General features: G+C 38.3%; 1 protein-coding gene and 1 long non-coding RNA gene across 6 annotated transcripts in view; one reads left to right on the forward strand and one right to left on the reverse strand.

Annotated features, from left to right (window-relative positions):
* NRG1 (neuregulin 1) overlaps positions 1 to 21,118 on the forward strand; it is a 482,754-nt gene that overhangs the window by 71,246 nt on the left and 390,390 nt on the right. The gene's annotated exons all lie outside the window — the stretch shown is intronic.
* Positions 1,060 to 19,710, reverse strand: LOC140068734 (uncharacterized). The gene is made up of 3 exons (XR_011848534.1): positions 19,649 to 19,710; positions 3,688 to 4,023; positions 1,060 to 1,115 (listed from the first exon to the last, which is right to left on the reverse strand). It is a non-coding gene; the product is annotated as an uncharacterized lncRNA (long non-coding RNA).

The raw sequence follows: 21,118 nt of genomic DNA on the forward strand, positions 1-21,118 counted from the left end.
TTCCTACTACCTTTTAGTGGACCTATATTGCACTATTCTGTAGTGTAGGCACACTGTACAATAGATGTTGATGCTTTATTGTAAGCAATGCTACATGGCTTGCCAAGGCATGGAATACAGTACTTTATTTTGGTGAAAATGCAGAAATACTATGGGGCACATTTACTTACCCGTCCCGTTGATGCTGCCGATCCGGAATGTCTGATGAGAATTCGGAGCTGCCGCGATTCACTAAGATCGTGCGTCCATATTCCTGCATGTGTTGCTTCCCAGCTGAGGTCCGCAGGAGGTCACCTTCTTTTTCCTCTGTGCATGTGAGCGCTGATTTTGCGACACAATATGGTTTTTAAATTCCACAGTTTGTCCGAATCAGTGGAGTTGTCCAACGTTCATGTCCCCTGATTTGTGTCGCATGCAAGCCAGCGCCAATGCGCCATAATCCGATCACGAGCGCCAAAAACCCGGAGCAATTCAGGGCAAATCGGAAAAAATCGTGAAAGCCAACGGAAATGTGTCCGAGGGACCCTTAGTAAATGTGCCCCTATATCTTGTAATGTATTTATACCCAACCTTATACATAAAGTGCCATAGATGAAGTTTATAGCATATTGCAGTGTCGGATCCAGGGCCCACCAGTTTAATTGATTTCTAAATTTCTAGTCACTTGATTTAAAAATTTCTAGTCACTTACAGGGGAGGCAAGCACAGTCGCGAATTTTAGGGCTCCTGAATGGCAGATTGTGTAGCCAACCCTCCCCCCAAACTATTTTCTCATCTTATTCTACATTTTCGAAATCAATCTTACTACTAGAACCAAGATTACTACAGAGATACATTACCAGAGCTAAGCGTAACATATAGAAATAGTACCAGACCCAAGCAGCTTTATCACAGTGTTTTATGCTGGATGATGAATGTCATATCGTATAAGACTGTCTCCATTTAGGTCGTCCTCACAGAAAAAGATAGTAACAGCACTGAGGATAATGCAAAATTTGTAGGCACATTGGTAATAACAGTACTTGCTGCAAATATGGTGACTAATAGATGATGTATTTGTAATTTTCTTCTTCTGCTTGGCCGCCATTTCAACTTCTTGCTGCCATGACTCAAATCTGCAGATTTAGCAATGAAAAATTTGAGTTTCTTTATCTTAACATCTCCTCCACGTTGTTATGAAAACTTAATGCTGTTCTCTTTCTCCCCTACAGATGACTATTATATGCCCATACACTGTCCAATATAGTAACAAGGCCCACACAGTTGCCAATATAGTAGCAATTTTTCTATTTTAGGCAAAATAGTCACAGTGACCCCCCAGTAAGCACAGGCCCCTCTGTAGCCAATAGTGACAAGGCCAAACTGTTGCTAATAGTTAAAGGGTCCATCAAAAAAACAAAAGAGATAGGGACCTTTTCAGTGGACCCCTTTTTAAGGCAATAGTCCCAGGGCTCCAATTTTTTTCAGCCCTATCTTTATCCAATAATCGCAGAGCCCCTCACTTTAGCCAATAATCATAGGGCCTATAGCTAATAGTCACAAGAACCCTCTCTTTCAGTGGCAGATTAAGTGTCCCATGGGACCCGGGCTGTTCACATGACTAGGGCCTCCCCAGCGTCCAAACCAACATGTGTCCAGATGTTAGGACTTAAGTACTACTCTATATCCTTAATCTTTTACTGTTCATAAAAGTAATTTAATGATGAACTTCAGTTGTGCTCTTATAACCCATCTATCTAGGAAAGCCAATCACAATCCCTAACTGCATGAAACCCTCCACCTCGACTACTGTCCCCTTTAATGAAATGTCCACCACAGATTCCCCATTTTAATGAAATGTCCATAGCAGATGCACCCTTTACTGAAATATCCACCAGATGGCCCTCTTTATAAATGCCCCCCTTTAACAAATGTCCAGCCTAGATGCCCCCTGTAACAAAATATCCACCCCAAATGCCATCTTTAACAAAATGTCCACCACAGATGCCCCTTTATGTAAATGTCCACCCCTGATGGCCCCCTTTAATTAAATGTTCACCTCAGATGCCCCCTTTAATGAAATGTCCACCCCAGATGGCCCCTTAAACTATGAAGTCATGCGGACACGACACCGTCATGTCATAGTGATGCTCCTGGGCCGGAAAACGGAGCTGAGAGGAGAAGATAAAGCTCCGGGGCCGAGGAGAAGAAGCCAGAAGGTGAGTATAGTTTTTTTTTAAGACTAATGGCAGTTTGTCATATAGGCCTAGGTATATTTACCGCCTATATGAAGATCCACCATTGCTCTTCTTAGGCAATAGTTATAGGGTCCCTCACTTTAGAAAACAGTCACAGGGACCCTTTCTTTAGTAAACAGTGATGGGGCTCTCCAACTAGCTTATAGTCAGAGGGGCCATCCTTTAGAACCCCTCTCTATAGACAATTGTTACAGGGCCTCTTTCTTTAGCAAACAGTCACAAAACCTCTTTCTTTAGCCAATAGTGACAGGGTCCCTCTTTAATGAAATGTCCATCTCAGATGGCCCCTTTAACTGACAAACCACCCCAGATGGCCTCTTTAACTAACTATCCACCCCAGATGGCCTCTTTAACTAACTATCCACCCCAGATGGCCCCCTTTAATGAAATGTCCACCCCAGATGCCCCCTTTAATGAAATGTCCACCCCAGATGGCCCCTTACACTATGATGTCATGCGGACGTGACACTGCCACGTCATAGTGATGCACCCAGGCCGGAAGTCAGAGCCATGAGGAGAAGATAAACCTGCAGGACCAAGGAGAAGAAGCCAGAAGATGAGTATAGTTTTTTTTTTAATTTAAGACTAATGGCGGTTCATAATATAGGGCCCGGGCATAGGTACCGCCTATATGAAGATCCACCATTGCTCTCCTTAGGCAATAGTCACAGGGTCCCACTCTTTAGAAAACAGTCACAGGGACCCTTTCTTTAATAAACATTAATGGGGCCCTTACTCTAGCTTATAGTCAGAGGGCCATCCTTTAGAACCCTTCTCTATAGCCAATAGTTACAGGGCCTCTATGTTTAGCAAACAGTTACAAAACCTCTTTCTTTAGCCAATAGTGACAGGGTCCCTCTTTTTAGCCAATCTCTTTAGCCAATAGTCACAAGGGTCCCCTATTTAACCAATAGCCACTGGGCTCCTCTCTATAGCCAATAGTCACAGGGCCCTCTCTTTGACCAACAGTTACAGGGACCCTCTTTAGCTAATAGTCACAGGGCCACTCTCTTTATCCAACAGTTACAGGAGCCCTGTGTAGCTAGTAGTAACAGGTCCTCTCTCTTTAGTCAATAGTTACAGGGCCCCTTTCTTTAGCCAATAGTTACAGGCCCACTCTATTTAGCTATTAGTGACAGGGCCCCTATTTTTAGCCAGTATTGATAGAGCCCTTCTCTTTAGCCAATAGTCACAGGAGCCCTCTCTTTAGCCAATAGTCACTGGACTCCTCTCTATAGCCAATAGTCACAGGGGCCCTCTGTAGCTAATAGTAACACGGCCCCTCTCTTTAACCAATAGTCACAGGGCCCCCTCTTCAGCAAGTAGTTACAGGGTCCCCCTTTTCAACCAGTAGTCACAGGCCTCCCTCTTTAGCCAATAGTCTCAAGTTCTCTCACCTTTATTTGTCCCTGAATTTAGCTATTAAAAAAAATATATAAAAAAGATATACTCATCTATGCCGGCTTCTCCCGTGTCCTTTTCCTCTTCTCTCTGCAGAGTCAGGATGTGACGAAAGCATGGCAACAGGATGACATCAGGCCAGAGCACTTTCTCCCTAGGTCGACATATACAAGGGAGTGTGACGTGTGGACTCAAAAGCATCTATATTTCAAAGACACAGATGCTATTGGTTGTGTCAGTCTCGGTGATAGTACTCAAGTGGCCAATTACAACTTCATCAAGGGGCTTTTGAGGGGGATGGAGGCTCCTGCTTTATGTTTGGGTTTAGATGGTTTGAATAGAGAAGAAGAAAAAAATAGGTGCACATACAGTAGACCTTAAGAATCTGCAATGCAAGATATAATCATTAGTCACAAAATTCACAGTATTTATCTAACAGAAATTTAACGGATTTCAAGGATTGATGTCTCTGATGATAAAACTGACGAAAAGAATATTTCAGTGTTTTGTACAGAATACCAAATCTTTGCAAGCATCAATTGCCAATGGAGGGTTAAGAGGGTCTTGTCAAGCAAAAGTGTGCTTCACTATAATCATCACTGTCAGTTAGCTAGTTGAGTAAAATACTTGAGGGAATCTGATAACTGAGATGTAAATGGGTCGGAAACATTTTTGTGACCACAATGTGAAAGAAAACATCTAATGATAGTGTGCTCCCTTTTGTCTTAGTTCAATAAGCATTTCAGATCAGTACACTTGCAGTTTGGACCATGCCGCAATGTTCTGCAAGTTAAGTAGTGTCTGGGAAGTGACCTGTAACCAGATCAAATGCTGAGAGGAATCCTCAAGCCTTTCATTGGCTTTTATTGGAGTAAAGCACTGAACTTGTGAACTTGTGCACATTATACTCTGCTTTGTTTGTGATCACACCGTGAGCACACTCCCAGAAATCTCTCTGAGATGGAATATGCCCTAAAAGAACAATTATTCTGTAATGAGAAATAAAAGATAAAAATTTATTGTGTGTTATGAAAACTTTAATGATATAATAAATTCCCTAAGGCTATTTCTCTTACAAATACATTCTCATTCTTGTCCTTATTCACCTTCTTCCTAAGTTGTACACCAGTGTCTGGCAGGCACATTGCACTTGGGTTCTGTAGATATGTGAGGCCCGACCGAATTGCTAGACTTATTGCTCAATTTGGTTAAATACCTGGGGGCCAAGTTGATTGGGATCCAACTGTTTGGCTTTTTCAAGGAACGCTTCCTGATTATTTCCACCTTTACTGCAGTCAGAGGATGACAAAAACCACATGCTGCTCACAATCCATATCTGAAATCGTTTTCTATCTTGAATTATTCTAAGCATCAAGCATTAGAAATATCAAGCATTATGTAGCAAATAGTCAATAGTTGTACCTTTTATATGAAGACAACACAGATGATTTCATAATTATTAATAATTGCATTCTCAACTACTGAGCGACCATTTTGGGCATTGGAAGTCAGACCTCTCATTGCTAGATTTTTTTTAGAAATTTCTGAGTATGAACATTAGTTCCTAATGGAGCACATTTTTTAAAAGACTGCTAGCTAAAGAAAGTTGTACAATAAATGTGATGGATTCAGCTTTAGGGTTACAGCCTTCAGCAATGGTGAGGTCTCCTTTTATATTTTGTAAATAGTCCAATGGCTTATGCACATGGTCCTTGGGGACACACAATATATGGATATCCATTTTGCAGAGATTGTGAGTTTTACAGTCAATACAGAATCAAAGCAACTCATGGAATAAAGCCAGCCATACACACCAAATACCTGCCTCATGTTTTCTCCAGGCTGCCAGTTAACCATATCTCCCTCCTTTGTACAGCTCAGCCTTAGCAGACAGGAACTCTTCTTCCTGTCCATACCAGACTGCTGTGCCCTGTCTGCATAGTATATTTAGTACTATGTAGGAAACTGCAGATGTCACCATTTTATGCACCCCGCTATGTACGGAGCCATGTGTTGGCCAGAGCTATGTACCAGTGGGCATTGTCATAGACAAAGGCAGAAAAAGATAAGGGGACAATTTTACTGGTGTGAGGAGGCAGATTTAAGCTGGGATGAGTAAGGTTTACTGTACCTATTCTTGATGAAGCGTTCATTTTAAATGCATTTTTAAAAGTATTTTTACACTTTATTATTGCTGTACCAATAATAAATAAAGGTGACGTGAAATTATAAGTATACATATCATGGCTTGGCATGCTTACCATAAAGTAAATGACATACAGTAAGTGGTCCGGTAAGTCGTTTTGCTGTTTACTTCTAGTTTTTACTAGGTTTTGACACCTAAAACCAGGATGTCTTTATGAGCTTTCTACAGACTTCCCTTGTAAAAACCTTTTCACACCTCTGACCGTATTGCAGACAACACCTTCTAGACTGTTCTACATGGGATCATTTTATGCTGCACTTAAACCTTGTTTTACCTGGATTTAACGTTCATTACTGCAGGATGGCTGTGGAATATGCAGTAACTACTGCGCATTTTATATGCAAAGACAATTTGTTTCTTTATACAATCACTCCAGCAGAGGGGTCATATGCAAGGACAGCTAATTCTAAGGGAAAACATGGCTACATTTATTGGACATTATCTTCATACAGGAACATTTTTTTTTTATAAACATTCAATTGAAGAAATGTTTGTATATGGCAGGTGAATTTAATTTAAAGGGGTATTCCAGGAATCAGCATAATTCATATAGAAGTGGGCACTCAAAATATAAGCTAATGTGTAATTAGTTGTTATTTAAAATTTTGCTCCCCTTAGCAGAAAATGCTGATGGCAAACACTGTAATGAAGAATTAAAATGCTACTGGCCCTTTAATCAGTCCGTTAATTTCCTCCGCGCGGTCCGTTGCAAGACAGAAGATGGCTGCTGGTCACATGTCCACATCACATGTCCTGTACCTGCCTTGGCAGGGTCATGTGATCACCACTATGTTTGGCTGTAGTCGGTTGGTTGCAGTGCATTCAGTATGGCCAGTGTTTTGGTGATGGCAGTTACACATCATTACTATGGTAACAGAGCAAGAAAACCTGTTACATCATCACTGGGAGCAGAGCATAAGAGGTAGGAGGAGTTACTGAGAACTAAAGGATCATGGAACTTGTAGTTTCCAGTGGTGGCCATCTTAGTGATAACTCTAACTACTTTATTAAGGTTATAAATTTTGTAAATCATAAAATCAGATTATTTAAGCTCCATTTTGTTACCAGTGACATTGAGTATTGTTGTATTTATTTATTTATATCATCATGGGTTTCTGTGTCAGACGTTCATATTCCCGGAATACCCCTTTAATGCGTATAGCCAAATGGAAATAACCGTTTAATGCCTCGCTCTGTCCCTGCTAGTTGCCAGTCTTTATGCTTCAAACAGTCAGCCATGTAGCAGAACAATGTAAGAGGGTGGCAACAGAAGGGGAAAGTTTTCCATAAGTGAACCCAGCATGTATTAGGATGTGGGAATCGGCTTGAGTAGAACAAGTGACATGGATTGAGACGATTTTGTAAGATAGGTGGCAAAAATGGGGAGGTACATTGCCAGTATGCTTACATATTACAAGCTGTTTAGGAGAATTTAGCAATGAAGGCTGTACTGTGACGACATCATTAAAATAGTTTCAATAACTATTTGCCAAACAGCCGGAGTTAATATAAAAATATTCCCAAACACCAGCTGTATCAGAGAAGTAAATATGCCCATTATTGGACATTAATCACAAAGTAGGAGGCTAAATAATACTGTAGAGTAAATCAATACTGTACAAGGCTCTCTATGGACTTTATGTAGATATTCATTTAATCATGAACTATCAAATAACACACAGAAAAAAAACTTAGATCCAATGGTGACATGGTGTTTATTTTATTTTCTGCTTTGCATGCAATTTCCACATTGGGGGTTATTTATCCTTGGTTTTTCTGAGCTTTCTTGATGTAAAAAAGTTGAATTTTGTTTTTTTTTTACTTTTTTATGTCAAAAGTCGTACAGGGCAATTCGCACCACTGGAATATAGAAGTCACTCCAGTCTACTCCTGGCAAATGTAAAACTTGAATTTTTTTTATTTAGAGACTTTTTGACAAAAAGTCGCAAAAACAGCCAGCAATATTGAAGTAGATTTATTTGAGGGCCCAATCCACCTTAATAAAGGACAGTCTTATTACTATCCCAAGGAGCTTTCCTAATGATAAATAAATCTCTGTAAGAGAATATATGCAAGGAATTCATGCAGAATTGTAGCCTTACCGAAACAGATACCATGTCACATTTTTTGTAATTGTGAAGATTTTCTTTAACTGGTTGTTGTACAAAAAAAATCTAACCGGACGGTTAGGTGTTTCATACAGTGGAATTAATGATTGGCACCGCTAAATAATGCATCACATATTTTCAATGCATTAAATCCATTATTTTCCATTGGTTGTTTCCCTACTATTGCTTCAGTCAGTACATAGTTGTGTAAAAGCCTGTGTTCCACTTGGGTGCCATTTTTCTATTATTATCAATGGTCCAAATTATACACTGGATCATAACCGTTGTCAGTCCAATCACATTTATGCTAGAAGTAGCACCAACTTCAGTTAATGGTCTTTTATTGAACAAACTATTGTAAATTAAAAAATATACAAAATGTTTTTTCTCCAGTTCCAATTTCATAACAGTATTCATTGAATATTTAAACAGCTAACTATTCTCATCTGGGCATTGCCATTTAATGTATCTGCCACATACATTATTTCTTTAGTTGGATGTTATCAAAAAATGTACCCGTGTGAAGATAATTTCCCTTAAATGTAGCCATATGGACCATTAGAAATGTAGCACAGCTGTCCTTGGATATATTGCCCAAAGAAACTAATTGTTTTTGCATATAAAATATCTGGGAGTTACTGCATGTCCCAAATCCATCCTGTATCCGGGTGGTCAGGTGGTCAGGCTTCTATGGTGCAGGCTGGTGTATCCAAGGACAACTATAACCTTTCTAAGGGACAGACAGTAGGTGTTCTCCTTAAGGAGACATTGCCAATTAAGGCCACCTTAAAGGCATGTGGAGACTTAAAGCCATAGATGCTCCACTAGGGAATTCTGGGAAGAATGCAAATAAGTTTTCCAAAGTGTTAAATGGAAAACAATACCTCCTTTTGCTACCTTGAAAGACAGCCCCCTTCAACATGGCTACATTGATAGAAAGTTATCTTCACACAGGTAAAAAATTTCAACAACAAGCAATTGAAGAAATGTATGTATATATGTATCAGGTTAAATAGCAAATAGTTACTAGCAGATAAACTGGGAGAACGATTGATTGGATCCTAAACTATTTAACAAATAGGACACTGTGAAAATTGGTTATCATTGGTTTAGTGAATGCTTGTCCAGTGTTGGCGTCCTGCTGGGGACTGTACTTGCACCTTATTTGTTTACAGTGTACACTGCAGATTTTAGAAGCAATGACAAAGTGGGTTTTTTTTTTTTTAAAATGATGCTATTCTGTTGGGTTTGATAAGGGATGGAGTAGATATAGAGTACAGGAACACAAGGGGACGAATTTTGGTAATGATCGAAGAACAGTTTAAAATTGAACCTCTCAAAACCTCTCAAAAACAAAATAGTACATCACATGCTGGGTTGATTTTACTAGGAATAAGAGTAACTGAATGGAACCACTAGTTGCAGTTGGGGTAGTAATTGAACTTGTAAGGGAGTATAGATATCTTAGTGTAACAGCTCATGAATACTGAATTGGCAGTCATACTGTACATAGATAAGTTGTGTATAAAGGCGGCGGGGAAGTTCTTCCTTTGATCATTACAATCATTTCATGTCAGTACCAGGCTCCTGATTACTTTTTATGAGTGTAGTAAAGAGTTCTTTATCCTATGGGGTCTGTTCCTGGGGGTCCTTGTTTGACTACTCGAGACTCAAGGATGTGCAGGAAAATCATGAAGAAGGCAAAGAATATAATTGACTCAGAAACAAAGGGACCATGTCTGTGGTCAGGGTCATGTATAGCAGAAATAGTGCTACAGAAAACTGGTTCCTGTCACTATTTTAAGCTAGGATTTTCTAGCACCAGCACTTCCTACTTAAATTCTACTTAAAACACACTATACAGCCAATGTGAATGGATTCCACTATATCTGTCACCAACCTACTGTATATCAATCCAGAAATTATTTACATTATTGCATGGATATTTTAAAGTAATATTTCATGCATTATATAGTGATTTTATGTGTGTTTTGGAAGGCAGTATTACATCACCACAATATCAAGGTATGTGATGTGCTAAATGGTAGCAAGTGCAGGCAGTGTGGAAGGTTCTTATTTCAATTGTTGTCATGTGCCCAGCCGCTTTTTTAACCTTTTACCGACATATGATGTAATAGTACATCACATGCTGGGTGCGGGTGCATGGAGAGGGCTCACGGGCTGAGCCCTCTCCATAGCCAGTGAGTCTTTGCTGCATATTAAAGCAAAGGCTTACCGGTAACACCCTCTATAGGTGCCAGCACCTATCATGGGTGCCATTCCGCTGATCACCGCCAGCAAAGCTTACGTTTTTAAAAAACAGCGGTACATAGGGGAGTGGCAATCCATCGCCAAGACAGTTTAGTTTTAACCCTTTCATTACAATGTTCAATCAGCACATTGTAATGAATGAGGAGGAAAATACTGTAGTATGGCCGTATATGATAGGATTGATCAGACAACCTAGGGTTAAAGTACCCTATGGAGTCTACAAAATAGTAAAAATAACCCTCTTTCCCTAGAACTGATATAAATATGTAAAAATCATAAAAACATTAGGGATTGCGCATCTGAAAATGGCCGATCTATCAAAATATAATGACGATTTTTCACTGCAGTTAACCCCATAATGGATAATAGCGGCCAAAGTTGAAAATGAAAATTTTATGCCATTTAAAAAAAAATATAAAAAATTCTATAAAAAGTGATCAAAAGGTCATACAATCCTAAAAATTGTAACATTGTAAAAAATGACATCACCCACAGCTCCATACACCAAAGTATAAAAAGTTATTAGCACCAGAAGATGACAAAATAAAATTTTAGGAAAACACAGAAACAAAAAAGGGCTGCCGCGGGAAGTGGTTAAACAGCCAACTATTCATAGAAGAATTTTTAGTCATTTTTAGTGTGAGCAGCTCACCATTTTCAGTGACTCTAACATTGTTACTTATGTGCACCTGAATTTCACTTCATCTGTTGAGTCTCATTTGATGTAGTTATCTCTGGAGAAATGGCTTACAGTATAAGCTGGCTGTCATGCTGTTTTTGCAATGCATCCCACATGCCCTTTCATTCCTTATCTCATTCCTTATATGGATTAACTGATCATCGTCAACTAATTAACTTATGGTTGCCTTTGCCTGCCCACTATTCTTATCTGTTCCTGAGGGTAATTTATTGCTGTGTCTGTGGAAGCATCATGTCACAAATTGTCTCTGGAAAGTAATATGTCAGCTGTAAGCCTCTTTAGCTGATAGTTGTCATTATGAAGGCTTCGCCAGTGCTAGTTTGACTTGGAAGTGGGTGTTTTTCTCATAAAGAAAAAATATACTGTATCTTTAGGACACAACATAATTGTCTGATCAATGGGGGTCTTACTGCTGAAAGAAACAATCATTAGACCAGGGGTTCATTGTACCCTCCTTTACATGGGCTCTATTGGACTCCCAGTGATAGCCACGGACAGCACTGGAGAGGTGAAATTAGTACTATGGGGGAAAATGGTAACTAGTTCTTGGCGATCATGGTGTTACAGTGATTGGAACCATTTTAGTCTAAAATGTTTAAGATAAGTTGTCTTATTGGAAAACTCTAATTTTACTTTACAACTTTTAAAACTTTTAGCGGAACTAGCAGTTTATCATTTGTTTGAGGAGCCCTGGATCATACATGCAAATACAATTGCACTAACATTTTTCTTTAATTTTTATTCTCAATATCTAAGAGTTCCTACAAAACCAGCCAGGAACACATATTTAACAGATAGTTACATTAGTCTCTTAGTTTAGTACTTCTATCTAATTAACATATATAATAAATCTACAAACTTAAGACAAATAACTTTTCATAATTCTGCTTTCATCAGTGTACATAAGGTGCAGTGCAGGCTTCAGAGTTTGTGCTGAAGACCCCTCTTTTATGTTCACAAACCCTAATAGGTGATAGGGCAGGTCATGATAGGTTACCCAACTCTAATGAATATTACTGGTTTGTGTGTATTTGGTTTTTATTAGAAACTATTAGCAAAGGTAAAAAAATCTTCACTAGTAGGGATAGCGAGTGTATCTATGGAAGTCACTAGGGGATCAGTGGAAAAGAGCAGTTATACTTCTGGAAAGAACTCTTATGTGAATACTGAATAGTAAAGAACATCTTTTAAGCACAGTAGGCACAGCTTGAGAAGTCATATTGCTGAAGCAATGCTGATTATTGCTTCCATCTCTTGCATATGAGAATTTCCATTGATAGCTCAATCAGTTTTAGTGTAGCTTTGAAATTGTAAGCGGTTTTTAGAGTAGATACAAAATTAAAATGGTGCCAGGGACTATTCTCAAATTCATCAGGATGTCTCACTATATATCCTGTAACTGTGGCTCAAATTTCTCACTAGGGACCAGACACTTTGTTTTAAACCCTGACCGCTCAGGAATACAGATGGTTATTTTGCTTGCTTTTGTTTAGACATACCTTGTGTTCTGTGACTGCTTGAAGAGATAACATAGCAGAAAATTTCCTTCAAGAAAGTTAAAACAACCGCTGCCATTCACAAAGGCAACAGGTGTCACCATGGAAACTGCTGATGTCCAAAGAATAACAATTTAATGGTAGAAAATATGATAATGCATATGATGTGGCTTCTGTAAGAATGTCTGATGTCCCAAAACCATTGAATGTTGTGGAAACATTGCCTTGGGAATTTAAGGATTTATTTATCATGGTAAATATATAGTATAGTTTTATGTTATTTTCAATAGAAAGTAACATTGGGGGATATTACCATTGTACAAAGATCCGATGCGTTATCCAGCTATCCCTTACTTATTGCAAAAATTACTTTATGACATCACAATATGGTAATTTAGGGATCGGTTTATATTTTACACAATGTTTTATAATTGTTGCATGGAATATAAAGGGATACAAAGGTGTAAGGGTACAACAATACGGTGAAGCTTTGATACAGCTGGCTACCATAATTCATAATGAAATTATCAGGTAGTAATAATTTAATTATAACCATGATGAAATCCGGTTAGCCGAAACACGTTGGTTAAATTACTTTTTCCAATTATGCTGTTAATTTTAACCCCTATGCGCACCCTACACTATTACGTCTTGGTGTTGCGGGGGAGTATGGAGTAAACTCAAAGGCTGAACTCTCTCCATACACGACGGGTGTCAGCTGTATATTAGATATCATCATCAAAATTGCAATATACTGCAACACAGGTTTAAATTGAACCCCCCCTATCCCTAGATCATATATAAAAATAAATATACAGTAAAAATAATAAACATGTTAGGTATCATCACCTCCCAAAATGCTTGTTCTATCAAAATCTAAAAAAGATTAATCCCGACTGAACACCGTTATGGAAAATAGCGCCCAAATGCCTGGATCGCCAGTTTTTTTTAGTCATTTTTCCATTCATGAATATTTGAATAAAAATTATTGGACAATTGATATAAATTTAAAACGCCAGTACGTACCACAAAAAATGACACTTTATATAGGACCGTACACATAAGTGTGAACAAGTTATTGGCATCAGAATTTGGCAAAATGGCAAATATATTTTTTTTGTACAAAAGATAAAAAAAAATTTAAAATCTTCTAACTCCTAATAAAGCGTATATGAATTTGGTATCAGTGTAATTGTATTGACCCAAAGAATAAAGAGGAGGTATTATTTGAAGCACAGAATGAAATGCGTAAAAAAAAGAGAGCCCACGAATAAAAAACACTGCACATGTGCTTTTTTGTCTGTTTTACCGCACTTGGAATTTTTTCCCGGCATTCCAGTATATTGCATGGAATATTAAATGTACAATTAAAAAGAACAATCAGTCCCGCAGATAACATGCCCTCAGCACTTCTGTAAGGCAGTGGTCCCCAACCTTTTTTTGCCCAGGGACTGGCTGTAAGCATATATTTTCTCCAGGGACCAGTAGGTGGGGGGGAAACAGTCTGGTTTCTGTTTCATAGCCAAAAATGTAAGTTTTCATGCCCTACATAACTCCTTGTGTTCCTAGCTTATATTGTCCAATTTCCTGAAGAAGCCCCCCCACCTTCTACTATCCCAGCTGAACTAAAAACAAAAAATATACTCACCTTCCCTGTTCCCCTGCAGCAGTCTTCTCTTCGCTCACCGTCAATAGAACAGTGCATTTACATGGAAATTAAGTAATGGGAGAGAAGACTGCTGCAGGGGAATGGGGAAGGTGAGTATATTTTCTTTTGTTTGTTTTTACAGAGGTCCAGCGCAGCCTGGAACCAGGTGTTCCATGGCCCGGTCTTGGGCCATGGACCAGTGGTTGGGGAACACTGCTGTAAGGGTTAAAAGAAGAAAATAAAGAACATATTTTAACCTACTACCAAGGGATGCTCTGTAGTTTCCTATATTTTTTTCACGCTGCATCATTTGGGTTTCCAATTTCTTTCTGTCCATCAATGAGGTCAAGAGCTGGAGTGGTGAACCGACTTTTCGTTACATAGTTTAATGTTAACAGTACATGAAACTGTTACTAAATAATACTTGCTCTAAAAATTATGGTAGAAGATAGAAGCCACATTAGGTAAGCAGTTAAGTTACATTATTTTGTTCCTCCATTGGGGGCATATGATCTGCTGGTGGGGAATGTAATCTAATAGGGGGGCCATGCCACGTAATAGATTATATACCATGCCCCCCCCCCTCCCCAATAGATTACATGCCATATCTCCTCTAGTAGTAGGTATAACTATGTATATAACATATTCAGTGGGGTCCAGTATGGTCCCTTGTGTTGGAGGGATACATGTTGACTGAGTGTGCTGTGTTGTTATCTATGTGATATGTAAGTGACTTTGGTATCTTTATGAGCACAGTGCAAAGGTTTGCTAAATGGAGTTGAAGACAACTGGCAGCAATGTCTGCAGGGATAAGTCCTTGTACGAAATAATTGTCATGCAGTTTTTTTTCTTTTCTTTAATTGGATGTTATTAAAAATGTTTTACCTTCTAAAGATAATTTCTCATAAATGTAGTCATATGTAGTGAAACAATACTGTGTCCTTGGATATGGCCACCTGTGCTACAGTGATTGCATAAAGAAACAAAAGGTTTTTGTATATGAAATGTCCGGGAGTTACTGCATATAATACAGCTGTCCTGTGGTAATGAACGCTGAATCCAGGACTTAAGGCAGTCCTGCCTTGGTCAGCTGGTCAGGCAGGGTGGTCGTATCCGAGGAAGCTATCTTGTTTCTAAGGGACAGCATGGCCACATTTATGAGAAATTATCTTCACACTTGAACATTTTTTAAAATGTTTACATATGGCCAATGAATTAAATTAAATGTGGATGCCCAGATGGAAATACCCCTTTAAGGGGAAGGTGGGCCGCATTCAGAAATCTGCTATGGAGGCAAGCCTTTTCTAGTTACGCCCCTGCTCTATTTTTAATGTGGTCCCATGTAAGGTATGATCTTATAAGACATTTTTTGTGGTAATGCTACTTTTGAGTTACACATTTTTATTTTATCATGAAATTTTAATTGCGTTTGCAGTTTCTGGTTGACATTGAGTTCTGCTGTTTACTTGTAATTTTAGCCATGTCCTTCACTTCTGCTCTTGACCCAACGTTATTTATTTTTCGGCTTATACAGAAATATGATTACTGGGGCTGAGGTGCATTTCTATACTTTTATAAACATTGGCATTCTATCACCTACCTAGTTTTTAACATGAATAATTTGTGTCCTTGTTTAACCAAATCCTGGGTAACTCATAATTGTTAACATCCGTTGTTCCTTCTCATGTGGAAATTTTGCTTACTACATTTCTTTCAGATAGAAATTTAAGTTAAAACCTTCTATCTTATCTATTGGCATGTTAAAAAGAAGTCCAACTGCTTTTCATGGTGACAGGTTCCCTTTAATATTTCTTTTGTACCTTAGATTTGATGAAAAACTTTACAAAAGCAGATGTGTATAAAGAATGAATAAACTTTATTGAAAACAATATAAAAACACTTAAAAACCCATACATTGGGTACATATCGCAGGTACTCCCCAAGTATGCACATATAGAAAAAATGTGTAATATGATACAAATGCAGCCATAGGTAAGTAGTAATTTCAGGATATAAAATGTTATACAAACATGCTCAGGGCCAAGTGCCAAGTAAAGTGCAAAGTGCAAAATGTAAATAAGGGGTCCAGAACAATAAAGTATAATCGTGCAAGAGAATGCACAAACTACATTACCTTAAATGAAACAATAGAGCCTCGGGGAGGGAAAGATGCCCCACGCGTATCGCCCGGCTCGCGGGCTTCGTCAGGGGATACTGGCACAAACTAAGCGATATGCTTATATGCACCGGCCGCGTCACTGCGGCCCCGCCCACCCACATCCGCTCCATGCTGATGCAAGATCCGGTCATGCGCAACGCCGACCGGAGGTGTGGTCATGCGTTCCACTCGACCGGATATGTCAAAAGAAAAATCAAAAGCTTGCGTTTCACTCCGTCCAGGTTAGCAAAATTTGCATAGAATTGTGTATGTGTCTATAAATGAGCTATATACTGGTGAAGAAAAGTATCCAAAAACAAAGATAAAAAGGTGTATAAGAAGTTATCCATAAAACTTTATAAATTCTTAAAGTGTATATACTCCACCATAGAGTATATGTATCTTAGCACAACATAGTAAATATGATTAAAGTCGCCCCATAGAATGCCAATCGTATGTAAGTTGAGACGATGATAGAACGTTTCAGAGACGGCGACGAACCCTAATTGGAACACAGACGCCGAAGTGCATATAAATAATCGACAAAAACACATGTAGATAATCTGTGTGCCGAACAGACAAAATATGATACTCATGAAGTCTCACTTACTAAAGACATATTTGTCATTCACAACGGCGAAGAAATTATTGTGAAAAAGTTGAAGACATACATAGACAAAAAAAAAAATATATATATATTAATTGACGACGAAGGCAATAAGTAGGCACATATAAACTGAGAGACGTTCTAGATGAATAAGAAGTGGTAAACAAATAATAGTGAGAACCCACGAGATGAAAAATAAATATGGATATAAAGGACAAAAAGTATTGTATATGGCAATGCCCCAGACGCGGCGAAGAGCATACCATAGCATACACAACAGTGTGCATAAGGATGATTAAATAGTGATAAAGACACGTAGATGCAATATAAAGATGCATGTCCACTTGGACACGTTCCAGACAAACAGTATGTATAAGTCAAACATGCATAGACAAACTTATTCCCTAATGGACGCAAGCCAAGAAATACAAGCAATCAGCGTATGGGAGCAAGATGCGGGCTGAGGCGGGCAGAACCGCCGCGCAGCGGCCGGCACAAACAAAGAGAATGGTGCAAAAAATGAAAAACGGTAAGTACATAAATAAATAATATTTATTTATTTATTTATTTATTTATGTACTTACCGTTTTTCATTTTTTGCACCATTCTCTTTGTTTGTGCCGGCCGCTGCGCGGCGGTTCTGCCCGCCTCAGCCCGCATCTTGCTCCCATACGCTGATTGCTTGTATTTCTTGGCTTGCGTCCATTAGGGAATAAGTTTGTCTATGCATGTTTGACTTATACATACTGTTTGTCTGGAACGTGTCCAAGTGGACATGCATCTTTATATTGCATCTACGTGTCTTTATCACTATTTAATCATCCTTATGCACACTGTTGTGTATGCTATGGTATGCTCTTCGCCGCTTCTGGGGCATTGCCATATACAATACTTTTTGTCCTTTATATCCATATTTATTTTTCATCTCGTGGGTTCTCACTATTATTTGTTTACCACTTCTTATTCATCTAGAACGTCTCTCAGTTTATATGTGCCTACTTATTGCCTTCGTCGTCAATTAATATATATATTTTTTTTTGTCTATGTATGTCTTCAACTTTTTCACAATAATTTCTTCGCCGTTGTGAATGACAAATATGTCTTTAGTAAGTGAGACTTCATGAGTATCATATTTTGTCTGTTCGGCACACAGATTATCTACATGTGTTTTTGTCGATTATTTATATGCACTTCGGCGTCTGTGTTCCAATTAGGGTTCGTCGCCGTCTCTGAAACGTTCTATCATCGTCTCAACTTACATACGATTGGCATTCTATGGGGCGACTTTAATCATATTTACTATGTTGTGCTAAGATACATATACTCTATGGTGGAGTATATACACTTTAAGAATTTATAAAGTTTTATGGATAACTTCTTATACACCTTTTTATCTTTGTTTTTGGATACTTTTCTTCACCAGTATATAGCTCATTTATAGACACATACACAATTCTATGCAAATTTTGCTAACCTGGACGGAGTGAAACGCAAGCTTTTGATTTTTCTTTTGACATATCCGGTCGAGTGGAACGCATGACCACACCTCCGGTCGGCGTTGCGCATGACCGGATCTTGCATCAGCATGGAGCGGATGTGGGTGGGCGGGGCCGCAGTGACGCGGCCGGTGCATATAAGCATATCGCTTAGTTTGTGCCAGTATCCCCTGACGAAGCCCGCGAGCCGGGCGATACGCGTGGGGCATCTTTCCCTCCCCGAGGCTCTATTGTTTCATTTAAGGTAATGTAGTTTGTGCATTCTCTTGCACGATTATACTTTATTGTTCTGGACCCCTTATTTACATTTTGCACTTTGCACTTTACTTGGCACTTGGCCCTGAGCATGTTTGTATAACATTTTATATCCTGAAATTACTACTTACCTATGGCTGCATTTGTATCATATTACACATTTTTTCTATATGTGCATACTTGGGGAGTACCTGCGATATGTACCCAATGTATGGGTTTTTAAGTGTTTTTATATTGTTTTCAATAAAGTTTATTCATTCTTTATACACATCTGCTTTTGTAAAGTTTTTCATGCATTCTTTTAGATGTGTGACATGGGTTATTACTTAAAACCACTCTCGCCCCATCCCCCCCCTATGCATTTGTACCTTAGATTTACCACACCTACGAATATATCACATACTTTTTATGCGTAAATGACTAAAATAATGATATAGTACTAGTTCCATTCATATTCACAACAGGTCTTATCTATAGAGACTGTTACAGTAGCTTTTGCAGACTGTTGCTTTTTGTTTTGACTCAATCAATGTAAGCGGCATTTAAGTGAATTAAGTGTCTGAATTATTCAGGTAAGTGTTTGGAGCATTAAGCTCTCAATATATGTTAAGTAATTGCAGTTACAGCTTTTAAGTTGCAGTTGAAATATATCCATAAGCTTCGAAAGACTAGTTTAAAACATGACATGAACTTGGCCAGAGATATACTCAGGGGGTTAGAAATCAATAAACACATGCATTATGAAAAATGCTTTACTTAAATATTTACTTTGGTTTCAAAATACTCTATACTTTTTTTAAAGAATGAAACATGTTGTTTTCATTTAATATTTTAAGAATTCACTCTATTTCTTTAAGATGTAAAAGTTTAAATGTGTATTCTGGAAATTTTAGGGAGTCAAAATGCATATGCGTGTGGTGATGTGTTTTACCTGATACATTTCAAAATGCAAGACGCCTCAGGTGTTATATATTATATGTCTACTATTGTCGACTTACTATGTTTGAGTCCCACCTGCTGAAAATCCCCTTTAGCCACTTTAACACCTGTAGCAGCTCTTCTTACCTTGTCAAGCATAACTTTTTTTGCATATCTTCTAAACTTTTGTTTTTTGTATTTCTTCACTGAAATAGGAACATGCATGATGACTGAATCATTTAGAAACCCTCTATAGTTTATTAATTTGTAGGCCTTATTCATTTGGTGCAGTTTTGGTAGAGTTTTAGAAATGTTCTTTTAACCAGATGATGAATATGTCCTTTATCTTACTTATTATGTAATTTTTTTCTTTTTTTTGGACTCTATAAAGTTACCATAATCTTGAAGGAACTTGTTTTGCCTTGCTCAATGGGAGTCTACAAGTAGTTTTGACGGTACAAAACTGCAGACAGTGTTCAGCTTGAAGATCCAGTGAATTATACCACATACTATGTGTGTTGATAGTACCATTAGGACTGTGCAAAATGCATTTATATTCCAGGATTGTTGCTGGACTTAGGGCACTTAGGTATCCTTCTGTTTGAGATTTATTTCCTGAAGTGTTGCACAGCCCCTCTGCTCTGTGTCAAAGCAGGTTCAGACTTCTGGTTAGAAGTTACAGCTGAGGGAAAGGGCTGGGGAGAAGTTTGAATACAGAAGTAAAATCTGGAATATAAATTAATTTATCACAGTCCTGCTACTACTAAAAACCCACACAAAAGTATGGTTACACATCTGTTATGCAACAGTTAAAACTGCTGAAAGACTCCTAAAATGTAGACTACACTCATTTGCTTTCCATTTTTATAATCTTTTGTTGCTTTTTGTTCAGATGAAACCCTTGAAACTATTGAACAAGAAACCACACATCATTCCCCTAAAGACTGTATTGGAGATTTCACACTAGATCTGATACTCAGTAAAAAAGAACCTGGAAACCGAAAGCCACTATAGACAATTTAGGGCAGCATTAAAAACAGTTTATTCCACATTTATAAAGGGTTTTTAGACAGTTTTCTGCACTGCTACGACTAGTACGACAAAAGGGTTATTTCCTGTGAAAAGGGGCGTGGCTTTGTGGTAAAAAAAAAAAGGCTTTGTGGCAAAAATAATTATATCCCAACAGAATTTTGTCCCAGTTTTCTGGCGCAAAATAAGCCAACTAAACTTTTTATAGTGCGACAGATTTATCATCCAGCATCAGACATTTATATGAATCTTGTGTAGCATTAGGCTGTCTAGTCTGACTCTGCACTCTTACCTCCCAACACTTTTAATAAATCTGCCCCTTTGATGCCATCACTATCCTTTGTCAAGCTGTTTTGCTCACTTTATTTATCTTAAGAAAGAATTGTGGAAGGCAAAAAACAGACAGGGGGAGAAAACTGCATGTCAGTTACAAAACAGTAGGATATTTTTGCTACCTTTGTCTGCTGTATGGAATGAGGCAATATTGAGTCTGTGTAGTTTGCATGCTCTGTTCTTTGTTTTAGATCTATATATGTGTAATAAACATATGTCAACTGTGGGCCCATGTGCATTTTACAGAACCATATT

Source organism: Engystomops pustulosus, chromosome 1, assembly GCF_040894005.1.
Source record: "Engystomops pustulosus chromosome 1, aEngPut4.maternal, whole genome shotgun sequence".
Taxonomy (NCBI): Eukaryota; Metazoa; Chordata; class Amphibia; order Anura; family Leptodactylidae; genus Engystomops; species Engystomops pustulosus.